The sequence below is a fragment of the Furipterus horrens genome, unplaced genomic scaffold (genome assembly GCF_987537825.1).
Source record: "Furipterus horrens unplaced genomic scaffold, mFurHor1.1.pri manual_scaffold_4, whole genome shotgun sequence".
Lineage (NCBI taxonomy): Eukaryota > Metazoa > Chordata > Mammalia > Chiroptera > Furipteridae > Furipterus > Furipterus horrens.
This window is the reverse complement of record NW_028327174.1, coordinates 104,464,595-104,478,670: the sequence shown is the minus strand read 5'-3', so window position 1 is coordinate 104,478,670 and position 14,076 is coordinate 104,464,595.

Here is a 14,076-nt window from a genome sequence, read left to right as displayed (position 1 = left end):
ATATGAGAAAGTAATTCTTTGAGCAATCAGGGAGACTCCTTGGAGGAAGCAGCCTTTTATTACTAAAACTTAACTTTCTTTTATGCCTACAGCATCTACCTGCAGAGTCTCAGAAGCCCTATTTCATATATTTTGGGGAAGTTTATGGGACATAGGCTATATTCATTAATAGAAATTCCTAAGCAATTTGTTCTGCTATTCATAACTATAATGATCCAGAAATGCTTTTGACAAAAGGCTGAAAATTGGAAATAACTCTTAAAATCTAAAGGTAGGAAGACTCTATATAAAGGTACTTGTGTGCTCAAAATCAGTTGTTCTCCAGCTCTGGTGAGTGTCTAGGGAGCTGGGAAAACTACAGATTCAGAGACCCACCTTCAGACTGTCTGGATCAGAATCTCGAGGGCAGGACTTAGGGCTGGTGTTACAATAAATTCCACAAGATATTCTAATATATACCAGGCTGTGGTCAACAGTATGATAGGCCGGGCAGGGCATAACCAGGACCCTGACATCAGACATATTGACAAGAAAGAGGGCATGAGATCCAAGAATGTACAATTGTAAGGCCAGAGATGGAAGTACAGGCAGAAAGGCCCTCACTCGTGCAGAAAGTCAGAAGCATGGAGCTTGGCTACAAAGCCTGGAGGCAGCAGGCAGGTGGGAAAGTGGCAGCTGCAGAGGAAGAGCTGTACTGGGAGATTAGCAAGGCTTCAGGGATGGCCGCTTTGTGGGGAGGGGTAGTGGATCAAATCATAATATCCAAAGTATAACAGATCCAGACTCAACTTCCAAGGCAATTTCATAGCTGTGCTTTGGTTGGTAAAACTGAGACAAAATTTCTCTGTATATAAAGTAACCTATACACTAAGCTATTTGTTGATTTAAGAAGAGAATGAAGAGATTTCACTGGTCAATAAGTAGAAAGAATTGCATCTCTCATCCCTCAGAATGGACTAAAGGAATATCTGAACAGCTCTGATGAGGAAGCTATGAAGATCCCTACAATTCGATGCTATCAGGCACATTCCCACAGGGGCAGATCCCTTACCCCTTTGCTCCTTAGAGATCTCTGAGCATATGCCAGTGGCTTTAGAGCTGCCCCCACTGTCTGATGTGTCAACCATTTATTTTGTGACTATGCAACAGACAGGAATTTCATGAAATGGCATAGAGGAAAGGAGAAGGTGAATAGGCCTGTTTGCTAAGCTTAACCAACCACAGTTCTCATTTCTCTTTGGGAAAAATAAAGCACTGGCTTTGAACAACCAGCCTTGGCTCTCTAGGGATGCTGGCAGCCATACCATGCATCCTGCTCCCTCTGAGGCCCTGTGGACAATTTGCAAAGACTCTTGTATGTGAGGGTTTCCCTCCTACTGTTCTTCTGACTCAGAACATGTCGGGCATGTCTGTGCTGACATTTTTGAGAGAGCTGTTCTGTTTTGCATTAGTCAGAACCATAAATGGTCGATAAAGCTCAAAAAAGGTGTGGAGGGTGTGTGTCATCCTGGCCCTCCTGAGCCTGGAGCCTGGGGTAGCTTCCAAATCCTTCCTTTAAAAAAAGAGGCATTAATCAGGCATGTAGCAGTCACTCCCGGACAGGTAGAGGTGGTCTGAATGATGACCTGCCTGCGCGTCGGCTCTAAGCTCTTTTCTTCTGCCTTCTGAGCACAGGTTCTGTGAGCACAGACGGAGTTCAGTGGTGCTTAACTTACCTGGACTTGACGTGTTCCCCGGGGACCTTCTGGTGTCTGACGGAGCTGCCCATTACCTGTGCCACCTTCTTCTGCTGTGGAATTCAGGTGCCATCATTCAGCATACTTATATTGCACAGCCGCTGTGGAAAGGATATTGTAATAGGCAGGGGACATTTTCAAAATATTTAATGACTAGTACAACATGTGCACTGACAAGTTAAAACAGATCTCTCACCAAACTAGGAAAGGCATCAGTAGTGAATGACTGGAACCAGTTGAGTATCATTCTGGTATTGGCTATTCCACTTACAGAGGTGGACCAGGTATGGGTCTTCTCTCAAAAAGTGCTTTGTCAAATAATTTGCCCCAGGTCCAGGACACATATACCAGTGACAGTCGCCATCAGGGAGCTGAATGCTCTCTCTGGGCTGGTGGGCAGCTTCCCTATCATTGCTGTACTTCCACACACTTACCCCACTCCTGGGTCTCAGCCTCACACTGATACCTTCCCACCAGGCTGGCACCCTGTGGAGACAGATCCTGGAGACAGCAGATTACTGTGAGAGGAGATTAGAGACAGAATTAGAAGATTTACCCTTCAGGTAAATTTTGAATTTAGTTGGGAAAGAAACAAACACTTCCCCATGATTCTGAGGGCAGCCTTGAGAACTAAAAGGAGACTTAAGGATTGTCCATTTTGGCAGTTGTTAAACTGGTTTTATGCTTAACAGAGCCCTTTTGATTTAAGACTCCTCACTTAGAAATCCAGTATATAAAACAGATCCAGGCCAATTTGCAATGCTTAAAAGCGGAGTAGGTCCCAAAGCCTCACCTACAAGGCACCCCCAGGAGTCCAGGACATTGGGCAATTCAGTTGGATAAACATCCAGCTCATTCCTCATTCACTCATGTGCCAAGCGAGACCCAGAAAGGAGAAGCGACCCAGCCGTGGTATCAGCTGGTCTATGTCAGAGGCACAGAACCTAGGCTCCTGCCTGCCTGGTCTGTGCGATCTCCACCAGCCTACAGCAACCACCCCTGACATAAAGCCCAGAAGCCAGAAGCCACCAGTAAAGACATCATACCTAACATTTGTATAGTTCTTCACTCTTTATGGATCCCTGTCACATCTACTGTCTTATGACACAACCATCCAAATGAAACTCTGTTCTCTTATGATACAATCACACAAATGAACAAGCCAGGGATTAAGTGATCTACTCAAGGACCAGCGCCTAGAAATTAGAGCTAGCTCTAAACACAGTGTAACTTTAACAGAAGTTAGTACTTGTTCCATGATACTTTGAAAATGCTTTAAACTGGTTAGCAACTAAAGCAGTGTTTCCCAAAGGCAGGTCCCAGGCCAGCAGCTTCAGCATTAATTACCTGGGAGTCTGTCAGCAATGCAGATTCTGGAGCCCTGCTTCAGACTTTTTGAATTAGAAATTCTGGGGGTGGAGCACAGTAATCTGTCTTTAATAAGTCCTCCAGGTGATTCTGATGCCAGATAAAGTTTGAAAACCACCATGCTAGAAAACAGGCCATAACTTCTACATGATGCTTCTAAATCAACTCATTGTTCTTTGCTGTGTGCCTAGTATCACAGCAGAAACCACATAGTGGAAATTATGCCTTCTTCTCAAGGAGTTTAGGACAGAGCTCTCATGTCCCAAAATCATGGTCTAATGCAGTGCTGCCCAGGCTTTGATGTGCATGAGTCACCTACACATAGTGTTGAATTAGAGACTCTGAGTCAGCAAAACTGAATACTTAACACAGATAATAAAAGATTATGGATGCAATAAAGACCCATTTCAATCTTCTTTTGTATATTTGTGAAGCTTTCCCAAGGCCCTAAAATTACCCCCAAAGTTAGAAAGCAGAGGAAATAAATTTGTTAAGAATAGAGACCCCTATCATTGCAGTTCAAGTTGGACCACTCAGCACTTAATAGCTAAGAGTGGTGAAGCCTATTTGCCCCTAAAGGAGATTCCACCCAACCTCCCTTTTTAAAAGATCAATAAGGTGGTCCAGAGTGAGAAACATAATCAGTTGGACAGGTGCCTTCCAGGGTTCCAGTACAAAACGTCTCTCAAGCACACCCATGGTAGTCAGTGCTGCTTGGTAATTGTCTCCATCTGATTAAAGTATTATGCAGAATTCCCTGATGAACTAAACAGAGAGACAGACCTATAAGACATCTATTTTGTATAGTGAATCAACAGAACACCTCACCAATATCTAAGAGATGATTCCTAGCCTTTTCTGGATAACATTACACATTAATGCAATGACATAAAACTCAGGAGTCCTGAATCTCATCTCTTTACTTCCTGATCATCAAAAGAATGTGTTATTGAACAATGACTTCCTTCTCAACTCAAAGCATCTTCTGAGGACTGCTTGGATGGAGGCTAATAGCAACAATGAACCCCCCATCCTAAAGACTGGTGAAATGTTGATGTTCCCCTATTTCGGGAGCCTGCACTTAACCACACACACCTGGGAGTTATCGAGTTGATGTAGTCCCAAGTCTCAAGTACGGTCAGGCCAGTGAAGTGGCACGTGCTGAGAGAATTTCTGGTTGCACGGGGTAAAAATGAAGTCCTTTCAGCCCCAAAGTCCCATGATGCTCTGTCTTAAATAAATTATTCAGCATCTTTATTAAATTTTATAGATTGTTTTTTCCCTGAGTGATAAGGAAAAGGACAACATTACCTTCAGGTAGCAGCAGAATACCAATTTTCAGGTGGTAACACTGCTTCTTTCACTCATCTGTATAAATATAAATATCTAGTCCGTGCATTCTCCAGAAAAGGAGAGTTAAAGCAGCATGAATTCTGTTTGGCTCATTTGAAAAAGCAGGTTTTGTAAAACACTGCAATGCTCTGTCACCAGTTACACAAAGTTTTAATATATTTTCTTTTATTTCACCCACCAGAATCCAAAAAGCCAAGATGGCCTTTTTCCAAGAGAGGAGCGGTGAGTGCTGTGCATTGTTGTTTTGTTTTAATTAAGCCTCCTGTAGCTAAGAAAGTAAGAAATGGTGGAAGAGCCCCTTTATCTTTGCATGACGGCAGACGGCACGTGAAGTTTACATGATATCACAAATTCATAGTAGCGGCTGCATAACATGCCAAATGAGGCCATTTTGTGCAGCAGAAGAGTGCTAATTGCCAGTGGTTAACGAGCTCTGCAAAAAAAACAAAACAGTCCTAATACTGTGGTGCCTTACAATTCTAAATTTATAACTTGTCAAAGCTTCGGAAATGCTCTCTCAATAAAGCCAACCCGAGCAAGTGTACGCCCCAGTTTGCAGTCAGTGCGGTGCATATTGGGAACATTGAAAAATTAATAAACTGTTACAGAAACAGATTCTACAAATACACTTCTATTTCTGGGAAAACCAATTGCATTAGTCCTTGTGTGTTTTTTAAAAATTCATTTTTGGGTCCATCAATTATGAAAGAGTCATAAATTGACATCGGTGGTCCCTGGTTCTTCACTGCCTATGACAAGCGTTGGCCACAGTCCAGACTTTCCTTTGGGCATGCTGGGTGTAGAGGGACGGGTCATTTCTGCCCACAACCTGACTCCTCACTCCTGTTTCTGTAGGAAGGGGAAAGACTGACTCTGTCCTCTCAACAATACCGGTTGCAATACCATTTTTAAGTACCATAGTGAAACTAAAAGCTCTCTGAGGTTCCAGTCCCAGCCGCTCTACTTACTGTTCTGTGACCTTGACCAAATGAATCAAGCTCCCTCAGCTTCAGGTGCTTCCCTTAGAATTTGGATGGTGGTAGTGCCAGCTTCTAGGGTGGTCGTGATAAGTAAATTAAAAGATGAGTGTGAAGCTTACCCCAGAGCTGGCATGTCATAAACAATCAATATTGGCCATATTATTGGTAATTTTATTTGTAATTAGAGTCTGGAAAACTACTTGTTCTCATATTCAAGTATATGAGTGACTTTCACATTGTTTTTCCAAGCATAAAAAATTGGTATGAATGCCTTACTCAGTTTGGGCTGCTATAACAAAATACCACAGACTGTGTGGCTTAAACAACCAATTATTACTTCTTGCAGTTCTAAAGGCCGGGAAGCCCAAGGTCAGGGGGCCAGCACAGTCAGGGGTTCTGGTGAGAGCCCTCTTCCTGGCTGTAGATGGTTACCTTCTCGCTGTGTCCTCACATAATGGAGATAGAGCTCTGCTGTCTCCTCCTCTTCACTAACCTCATAAATGGGGTTGGTGCCCTTATAAGCCCTCATGACCTCATCTAAACCTAATTACTTCCCAAGGTCTTGTCTCCAAAGACCATCACATTCGGGAGTTAGGGCTTTCACATGTGAATTGAGGGTGGGGGCGACAGAAACATTGAGTTATAGTGACAGTCTACACATTACAAGCTTCACATTGATAACCACTAGTAGAATTTTCACACCATTGTTACTAAGGCTGTTTCTCATCATTCATGCTCATTTAGGGACGTGATTTGATTGGTTTCCTTGCAGGTCTGAGGCAGGGCCTGTGGTGCAAGCTTTCATGAACTTGTAAATGGAGGCAGGGCCAGTTACCATCAGGTCTGGGATCTCAGGTGAAGGGGAATCTTCCACCAGTTCTCCTGGGGGCTCCCCTGGAGCAGGGAGGCCATAAGGACTGCAGGGACTTACCTAAGGAAGGAATGATTACAAGTTGTGAATGTACTTTTTCCCCATAAAGAAGCAATTTATTCCACATGTTGGGTGACTGTATGTGCCAAACACTGAGCTATATATCTAAGATGCCCATTATCAGCTCATAACTGAAGTCAAACTGACATATAAATTGAGGAGGAAATAGTGATAAATGGCTTGCACAATGTTGGAGGTGGGTAGGCAATGATGGAGTTACACAAAGACAGAACAATTAGAGATCCAAGATGGCGGAGGAGTAAGTGGAAGCTACACTAACCTCCTCCCAGGACCAGTCTGGATTTACAACTTAATTTTGGAGAAATCATCTGGAATAACCAACGGAACACTAGCTGGAAAGAAGTCTTATAACCACGGGGAGACAGAAAAGGCCGCTACATCACAACGTGACCGGTAGGGAGTGCGGAGACGCGGAAGGGCCGGCTGGGCTCACACGGGTGGCTGCTGAAGGGACTGAGAAACAGCTCAGCAGCCGGGGATTCCCCCTGAGAAGGGCAGGGTCTAAACCCCCAGCTGGGCTTCCCAGCCTACAGCGACAGAGTGGAAAGTAAAATAGTATCAGCTGTGAAAAGCGAAAAGCCACAGGCTTTCTTGCTAGCCGGAGAGAAACAGCAGGAGAAAAAGAGCTCTTAAGTGGATCACATACGAAAATATTTTGGCCACCACTTACCCTGGGCTCAAGCAGAGGGAAGGCAGAGAGGACTGGAGACACTTGGGGAGAATTTGGCACGGTGGCTTTGAGGGGAGAACTGGAGGAGCAGCTGACTGGGTCCCAGTGCTGACTCATCCCCAGTACTGCGGGTAGACCATTCCCCTCCAAGTGGCGTCAGCCTGAGGGGAAGCAAAAGCCCTGCCTACAGGAATTAAGCTGCCACACCCACAGTTCTTAAGCCTGACAGCTAATCACAGATTGAATAGATTAACAATCAAAGAAGACAGACAACAGCAGTAGATCCCTGGAAGTCTCCAACAGGCTGCCTAGGGCCAGACTGGTACATGATCTGACGCCACCAGAGGCAGATCCAGGAAGTGCAGATCATTCCAAGAAGCACCAACAAACAATAGGAGTCAAAAAAATGGGGAGACAGAGAAACAACCTCCCATCAAAAGGAAAGGTAGAATCCCCAGAAAGAGTGCTAAATGAAATAGAGGGGAGCGAACTATCAGATATGGAATTCAAAACATGGATTATGGAGAAGCTGAATGAGCTCAGCGGAAACTTCAAAGAACTCCAGAAAAACTACAAGGAACTCACAGAAAATTACGTGAGCATGAAAAAGGACATAGAAGCTATCAATAAGAGCCAGGAGGAAATGAAAAATACGATCTCTGAATTGAATAACACAGTAGAAGGAATTAAAAGCAGGCTAGAGGAAGCAGAAGATCGGATCAGCGAGCTGGAGGACAACCTACACAAAAACTCCCAGACAATGCAACAAAATGAAAAAAGACTGAACAAGACTGAAGAGGTTCTAAGACAGCTGCAGGACAACATGAAACGTAATAATATCCGTATCATAGGAATTCCAGAAGGAGAAGAAGAAGAGCAAGGGATAGAAAACCTCTTTGAAAAACTAATGACAGAAAACTTTCCTAACATGACGAGAGAAAGAGTCACGCAAGTCCAGGAAGCACAGAGGGTCCCAATGAAGATGAACCCCAACAGGCCCACCTCAAGACACATCATAATTAAAATGGCAACATTCAAAGACAAAGAGAGGATCCTAAAAGCAGCAAGAGAAAAACAACTAATAACATACAAGGGTACTCCAATAAGGCTATCATCAGATTTCTCAGCAGAAACACTACAAGCCAGAAGGGAATGGCAAAAAGTATTCCAAGCAATGAAAAACAAAGGCCTACAACCTAGAATACTATACCCAGCAAAGCTCTCATTCAAAATGGAGGGTGAAATAAGGAGCTTCCAAGACAAAAGAAGGCTAAAAGAATACATCTCCACCAAACCAGCAATGCAAGAGATGCTAAAAGGTCTGCTCTAAGAAGATAAAGAAACAGAGAGAGACAGAGAAGAACACGAGTACAAAGGGGAAAAATGACAATGAATAAGTACTTATCGGTAATAACCTTAAATGTAAATGGATTAAATGCTCCAATTAAAAGACATAGGGTAGCTGAATGGATTAGAAAGAATGACCCACATATATGCTGTCTACAAGAGACCCACCTTAGAACAAAAGATCTACACAGACTGAAAGTAAAGGGATGGAAAAATGTATTCCAAGCAAATGGACATGAAAAAAAAGCCGGGGTAGCAATACTTATATCAGACAAAACAGATTTCACAGCAAAGTCCATAAAAAGAGACAAAGAAGGGCATTTCATAATACTTAAGGGAAAAATCCATCAAGAAGATATAACCCTTATAAATATATATGCACCAAACTTAGGAGCACCCAAATATGTAAGGAAACTTTTGAAAGACTCCAAGAAAGATATAGACAACAACACACTCATAGTAGGGGACTTTAACACCCCATTGTCAACAATGGACAGATCTTCGAAGCAAAGAAACACCAAAGATATGGAGGCACTGAACAACACTCTAGATCAAATGGACTTAGTCGATATATATAGAAGTTTTCACCCCAAAGAAGCAAAATATACATACTTCTCAAGTGCACATGGAACATTTTCAAAGATAGACCACATGGTAGGACACAAAACAAGCCTTAACAAATTCAAGAAAATTGAAATTATATCAAGCATCTTCTCAGATCACAATGGCTTAAAATTGGAAATCAACCTCAAGGAAAAAACTCAAAAACATTCAAACTCATGGAGAATGAATAACATGCTATTAAATAATGAATGGGTTAACAATGACATCAAGGAAGAAATCAAAAAGTTTCTGGAAACTAATGATAATGAACACACAACAACCCAAAACCTATGGGATACAGCGAAAGCAGTCCTAAGAGGAAAGTTCATAGCAATACAGGCCTACCTAAAAAAGCTAGAGGAATATCTAATAAAAAATTTAACCCTACAGCTACAAGATCTAGAGGAAGAACAACAAGCAAAGCCCAGATCAAGTAGAAGGAAGGAAATCATCAAGATCAGAGCAGTATTAAATGACATAGAGTCTAAACTAACAATTCAAAAGATCAACAAAAGTAGGAGCTGGTTCTTTGAAAAAATAAACAAAATTGACAAGCCTTTAAGCAGGCTCATCAAGAAAAAAAGAGAGAGGACCCAAATAAATAAAATCAGAAATGAAAGAGGAGAAATCACAACTGATACCACAGAAATACAAAGGATTATAAGAAATTATTATGAACAACTGTATGGCAAGAAATTTGACAACCTAGAGGAAATGGACAGATTCCTGGAAACCTATAGTCTTCCCAAACTGAATCAAGAAGAAGCAGAAAGTCTGAATAGACCAATAACAGCTAGTGAAATTGAAGCAGTAATCAAAAAACTCCCAGCACACAAAAGCCCTGGACCGGATGGCTTCACAAGTGAATTCTACAAAACATTTAGGAAAGAACTAACTCCTATCCTTCTCAGACTATTCCAAAAGATACAAGAAGAGGGAAGACTGCCAAACTCATTCTATGAAGCCAGTATAACCCTAATTCCAAAACCAGGTCAAGACACAACAAAGAAAGAAAACTACAGGCCAATATCGCTGATGAACATAGATGCTAAAATCCTCAACAAAATATTGGCAAACCGGGTCCAGCAACACATTAGAAAGATCATACACCACGATCAAGTAGGATTCATCCCAGGGATGCAAGGATGGTTTAACATTCGTAAATCAATAAACGTAATACACCACATAAACAAAATGAAAGACAAAAACCACATGATCATATCAATAGATGCAGAAAAAGCATTTGATAAAGTACAACACCCATTTATGATAAAAACTCTCAGCAAAATGTGAATAGAGGGAGCATACCTCAACATAATAAAGGCCATATATGAGAAACCTGAAGCCAACATCATACTCAATGGGCAAAAACTGAGAGCATTCCCCCTGAGATCAGGAACAAGACAAGGATGTCCGCTCTCCCCACTCCTATTCAACATAGTCTTGGAAGTTCTAGCCACCGCAATCAGACAAGAAAGAGAAATAAAAGGCATCCAAATTGGAAAAGAGGAAGTAAAACTGTCATTATTTGCAGATGACATGATAGTGTACATAGAAAACCCTATAGACTTCACAAAAAAACTACTCGACCTAATAAGTGAATTCGGCAAAATAGCAGGATACAAAGTCAATATTAAGAAATCAAAGGCATTTTTATACACCAACAATAAAAACTCAGAGATAGAAACTGAAAGAAAAATTCAATTTACCATAGCAACAAGAAAAATAAAATACCTAGGAATAAACTTAACCAAGGAGGTAAAAGACCTGTACTCAGAAAACTACATAACATTGAAGAAAGAAATTAAAGAAGATACAAATAAATGGAAGCATATACCATGCTCATGGATGGGAAGAATCAACATCATTAAAATGTCCATACTACCCAAAGCAATTTATAGATTCAATGCAATCCCTATTAAAATACCAGCAACATATTTCACAGACCTAGAACAAATACTTCAAAAATTTATATGGAACCAAAAAAGAGCCCGAATAGCCACAGTAATTTTGAGGAAGAAGAACACAGTAGGAGGAATCACAATACCTGATATCAAACTATACTACAAGGCCACGGTAATCAAAACAGTCTGGTACTGGCATAAAAACAGACATATAGATCAATGGAACAGAATAGAGAGCCCAGAAATAAACCCAGGTTCATATGGTCAACTAATATTTGACAAAGGGGGAAAGAACATCAAATGGAGTGAAAAGAGCCTCTTCAACAAATGGTGTTGGGAGAACTGGACAGGGACATGCAAAAAAATGAAACTAGACCACCAACTTACACCATACACCAGAATAAACTCAAAATGGATCAAAGACTTAAATGTAAGCCGTGATACCATAAAAGTCCTAGAGGAAAAAATAGGCAGGAAAATTTCAGATATCCCACGTAGCAACATTTTCACTGATATATCTCCTAAGGCAAGGGAAATAAAGGAAAGAATAAACAAATGGGACTACATCAAACTAAAAAGTTTCTGCTCAGCTAAAGAAAACATCAGCAAGATGAAAAGGAAACCAACCATATGGGAAAATATATTCGCCAATGACATCTCAGACAAGGGATTGATCTCCAAAATATATAAAGAACTCATACGACTCAACACCAAGAAGACAGACAACCCAATTAAAAAATGGGCAAAGGACCTGAACAAACACTTCTCCAAAGAAGACATACAGAGGGCCCATAGACATATGAAAATATGCTCAACATCACTAGCCATCAGAGAGATGCAAATAAAAACCACAATGAGATACCACCTCACACCAGTCAGAATGGCCATAATCAACAAATCAACAAACAACTTGTGCTGGAGAGGATGCGGAGAAACGGGAACCCTGGTGCATTGCTGGTGGGAATGCAGACTGGTGCAGCCACTATGGAAAACAGTTTGGAATTTCCTCAAAAAACTAAAAATGGAACTGCCTTTTGAACCAGCAATTCCATTACTGGGATTATATCCGAAAAATCCTGAAACACCAATTCAAAAGAACCTATGCACTCCAATGTTCATAGCAGCACTATTTACAATAGCCAAGTGCTGGAAACAACCTAAATGCCCATCTGTAGATGAGTGGATCAAAAAACTGTGGTACATTTACACAATGGAGTTCTATGTAGCAGAAAGAAAGAAGGAACTTCTACCATTTGCAACAACATGGATGGAACTAGAGAGAATTATGCTTAGCGAAATAAGCCAGGCAACGAAAGAAAAATACGTTATGCTGTCACCTATTACAGGAAACTAATGAACAACACAAACAAATGAGCAAAATTGAACCAGAGGTATGTAAACAAGGAGTAGACTAACAGTAACAAGGGGGGAGGGGGGAGGGAGAAAAGGGGGTAAGAAGGGGAAGTGTAAAATCAAAGAACATGTATAAATGACCCACAGACATGGGCAACTGAGTGGGGACTGAATGTGGGGGAAGGGAGGGGCAGGATACAGGGAAGCAAGAGGGGAAAAAAAAAAAAAAGAGAGACAACTGTAATGGAAAAACAAACAAAAAAATTTTTTTTAGTGGGGGAAAATGAAAATATGAAGAATGGAAATGCCAGTTCAGTGAATATTAGGACAAAGATTTTCCTTCACGTTGTATATTTTTCTCCCTATTTGATCTCTCCAGAGTTTGGCATTCTAAACAAGTAAGTAATGACTTAAGTTTCTTTGCATAGACCTAATAAGACCAGTTGTTAATAGAGGTTCCTTTTTCTGAACAAGCCTTTGACTGGAATGTCAAGCCTAAAGGAGACATGCTTGGGCTCATGTTGTTACCAAAAGCCCTAAGGAACTGGGAATGACTTTCAAAGGTAATAAAAGGCCTGCTGCCATGGTTGGTTGTGCGGTCCACAGCAATCTCTCCAGGGAAGGAACGAAGGTTGTTTTCCTGAAAGATGGCTAGAAGGGACCTTAAGGCACAATGGAAAACCAGAAAGACTTGGAAAGAACAGGTGTGTACAGGCAAGGATGAATGCCAGGTATGTGGCCCAGCTTCTGTGCACTGAAGAGCAGACTGAGGGCCACCCTAAATGTTCCTTGGGTAAGTTCCAGCAAAACAGAACTAAAGATCATAAGTGATCATTTGCTGCTCTTGTTATGCTTATGCAAATGAACAGGATAAATTAAAAATGGACTTAATGTAGTCCCTTTAAAGACAAGGAGAGTAATCTTAGGGAGAAAAATCAGTATTCAAGGAAAATCACAATGATCAGTGGCAGACTGTAAAGTAGGGCAGCTAACCGTCTTAAAAGTTTCTTCTCATTTAAAAAATGGTTTCACTTGAAAATTAAACCATATCTGTGATATCACCAAAGAGATTCAAGTTGCAGGCAAGTAGAATGTCAAGTGCCTTGCAACTGTATGTCTTCCCAATAAGACAGTCTTACAGATTTAGAGACTTTTTTGTTGGTTATGTTACATAAATTAACATGTGTTTTCTGTTTTCAAAGGGCATAAGCCTATGACCGCATTACCTGAGTGATTGTCTGTACGCATAAGCCTCACTTAATCCTCTCTGCAGCGCTGCCTCCGGAGACTCAACAGTTTGGCTGAACTAAATGGCTGAGTTGGTGAAGAATGGGGTGGTCTGTGGGCTTCACTTTAAAACTGAATTCTCTTTTCTATCCTAATGGCTTGGACAGAAAGGGCCCAGAGGTCTGAGAGGGGGGAAACATAAACTATTTCCCTCAGCCCAAACTAAATAAAATGGGCAAAAGGGTTTTGGACAGGAGAGATGTGCCTAGCACACCTTCCTCCAAAGAAGCCCTTTTTTTTTTTTTTTTTTTTTTTCTCCTAATGTGGAACATTGAAAAATTAATCCCTGCCTTTTGCCACCTAGTAGTTATGGATTGAATGATGCTTTTTAACCCTTTTTGCCAAATCTGTTGCCCCCAGAACACAACAAGGATGCCAGCCTGCTAAACCAAGCACGCCGTTGTCCGGAGACAGCCAACTGACCTGGAGTCTGCATGATCCTTCCCCATGTGGGAAGGCCACCCTCCCCTCCACACCCCCACTCTTATTAGGGATTTCTGGACCCAAGGGTAGGTAGGACGAC